General features: G+C 44.0%; 1 long non-coding RNA gene across 1 annotated transcript in view; it reads right to left on the bottom strand.

Annotated features, from left to right (window-relative positions):
* Window positions 1–976: 976 nt before the first annotated feature.
* The window catches only part of LOC111812080, a 4,967-nt gene continuing 3,033 nt past the window's right edge, over window positions 977–2,910 (bottom strand). The window contains exons 2-3 of the long non-coding RNA XR_002817672.1: window positions 2,101–2,249; window positions 977–1,146 (exon numbers count right to left, since the gene is read on the bottom strand). This is a non-coding gene — a long non-coding RNA (uncharacterized LOC111812080). The remainder of the gene's footprint in view (window positions 1,147–2,100; window positions 2,250–2,910) is intronic.

Below are 2,910 nucleotides of genomic sequence, written 5' to 3'. Positions count from 1 at the left end.
GGAGAGGGAGAGAGGGAATAAGAGGGACAGAGAGAGGGGGAGAGGGAGGGGGAGGGAGGGAAGGAGGCAGGGAGGGAGGCAGGCAGGCAGGCAGGCAAGCAACTACCCTACCCCCATGCTGTCCTACAGTCCTCCTGTTGCTTGCAGAGGCCCTTCCCTTCTTGCAGCTCAGGCTATAATCCCGCAGTCATCTTTGAATCTTTGTTCTCACTTACTTCCTATTTTCAGTCCTTCTACAAATCGCATGTGTTGTATCTTCACAATCTGTCCAGGTGAGGCTTCTATGGAAAATTCCCTTGTACGCACTGTGTCCCCCTGGTGAGGAGGGACTCTGAACGCGAACCCACACTGCAGCCCGCATCTTCTGTGCTTCTTCCCACGGCTGGCGTGGTTCGTAGGAATCCGTCTTGTGTGGTGCAGATGCCCCAGGAGAGCAGGGTTAGGAAATCAGACACAGGAGATGTGTGAGGATCAGATCACAGAGGGGTTTCAATTCCAGTTAAAGAGTTTAGGTTTTATTTCACAAAACACAGAGAGATTTAACAAGTTGGGTTGGAAAATGCTAGAATTTAAACTGCACCAAGGGAAGGTTCAGCTGACAGCAGGGTGTGCCAAGGGAGAAGGGTGGTAGCTGTTCCTCTCGGCTGGTGGCAAGGTGCTGACACAGGTGGCACTGGGGCTGGAATCTGCGTGCTCTGCAGTGACAGTGGCCATGTGAGAGGCTAATTAACAGGAAGTAGCAAATTACTGACTTTGCAGGAACGAAGGGAAGACTCAAAGGTACTGCTGTTTCCCCATGATCTTTGTCACATAGTTTACATACAATCGACACACTGAGATTGAAAATTTAAAGCTGTGGTGGGGGGGATAGTGAGGTCGCTAAAGAATTTTATTTTGAAAAGAAAATGAAAAGTTCGATTGATGTTTGATTGCCTTGGGTCATTTTGTCGAAGCTATCAAATCAGGCCTGGGAAGCTGAGGCTCAAGTTACAGAGTAGCAGTCAGTCGATCAACTGTAATATCAGCGAGACTTTTGACTGCATAATCTGAAATTCCTCCTTCGGTAAACACTCAGATAATCTTGACAGTACATATCATATGATGATTTTTTTAATTTCAAGGTTCCAAAGCTATGAGTGCTGAAATCTGAACAAAAGAAGGAATTAGATGTAAGCATCAAACTAAGATCCAGAAAAGCCTCTTTCAAGAATGGACAATTTCAACAAAGTAAAAATGCATCCCCAGGGAATGGAGAGCACTAAAGAGCTTAATGTAGCTTTATTTCTGCATGAAAAAAGAAAAGAGGACCTCTAAAGTTTTGTAACTACAGCAGTGGACTCATACTATTTTTGCAGTTGAAATATAGACAACTTCTAGAATCCAGGAACCCACAGAGACCAAAAGATTATTTAAAAAATGAACTGAGGCTAGTAGTTCTCCAGGACCGTCTAGACAAGTAAATCACAATAAAACGATAGCTTCAAGTTTCTACCAGCCTCCCTCCAATACAAGCCTGGGGATACTATGGTCCTAGAAGGACCTTATATGCCAGACTTTTCTTTTTCTTGCTTTATAGCCTTTTCTACCAGTGGTAGAAGAGCAAATCTCCCTTTTCTGATGGAAAATCTAGGAAAGAGAGGTTTGCTTGTGGGTCGGTCTTCAAGGTTCAGCTTTCAAAATGCTGATGGAGCCCATCACATAGCTTTTAGGCAACAGCAGAAGGACTGATTAGGGCAGGCCAAACAGCTCAGCAGATTGAAGCACCTACAAGCAGGTCAGGGGCCGGGAGTTTGATCCCAGGCCTGTCATTTACCGGTCCCACCTCTGGGGCATGCACTGAGATGGCAGTTGAGACTGGGCGTGGTGATGCGTGCCTGTAATCCCAGCTCTTGGGAGTCTGTAAACAGGCAGATCACTACGAGTCTGATCTAGTAGCAAGACCCTGAACACCCTGTAGGCCCTCCCCTAAAAAAATACAAAAAAAAAAAGGACTGATTAAAATACAAGATGAATGTTTAACTTTTTAAAATGTATTACAGTAAAACACACACTGCCATGAATTTTCCTCAAAATACTTTCCCTGGCTTTGAGAACACTCACCCCATCATTCTTTCCAGGTCTGGAAGTCTTCCTTTGTGTGTTTCATTGAACTATTGTGGTTGCCTCAATATCCTGAGATGATTCAAAAGGTTTGCTTTTCATAGTCATTGCCACTTTGGACAAGAGCCAGGAGGTGCATGGTGCCAGATCTGGTGAATAAGGTGGGTGGGGACACAGCATTGTGTTCAGATGAGTCTGTCTTGCTGTTGGATGGCACTTGGCAACAGACCTCATCTTTTCTTTCTTTTAATCATACTTCGTGAAAATACTCAGGAAGGAGAAGTTGTAGAAAGTGTCAAGAATGGTGAGCCACATGTGTTTGAAGAGAGGGGGGATTTTGAGGGGACTAATGACAACATGTCTTTTATTGTAATGATTTCTTCTTTTTGAACACACCCTATGTTTATTGATCAGCCTTTGTACAAACCTACCTTGTAATTTGGAGGTCAGACTACAGAGAAAACCCTTTGTCTCATTTTTGTAGGCATGAAATTGAATACACTTACGTCAATAATACTGGTTAATTAAATGACAAAGAATCTATCTGTGGGACAAACCAAAAAATGAAGTCAGAAATAGAGGAAGCTCTAGCTGAGCAGCTTGGGGGTGAATTCCCTTTGGTGTTCAGGAGCCATTGGTTGGGACAGCTGCAAATGTATTTTGGGTATTCACAAAAGCAAATTACCCACAAATTGTTTCAGCAAAAGGATCAGAATAAAATGTTGGGGCCGGGGAGATGGCTCAGTAGAATAAGCATTGCCTGGCAAACGCAAGGGCCTGAATTCAATCCCTGGTTCCACAAAAAAAAAA

This window comes from Octodon degus, unplaced genomic scaffold (genome assembly GCF_000260255.1).
Source record: "Octodon degus isolate 3935 unplaced genomic scaffold, OctDeg1.0 scaffold00112, whole genome shotgun sequence".
NCBI classification, from domain to species: Eukaryota; Metazoa; Chordata; class Mammalia; order Rodentia; family Octodontidae; genus Octodon; species Octodon degus.
Note: the sequence above shows the minus strand (reverse complement) of the source record. Positions and strands in the feature narration are given on the sequence as shown.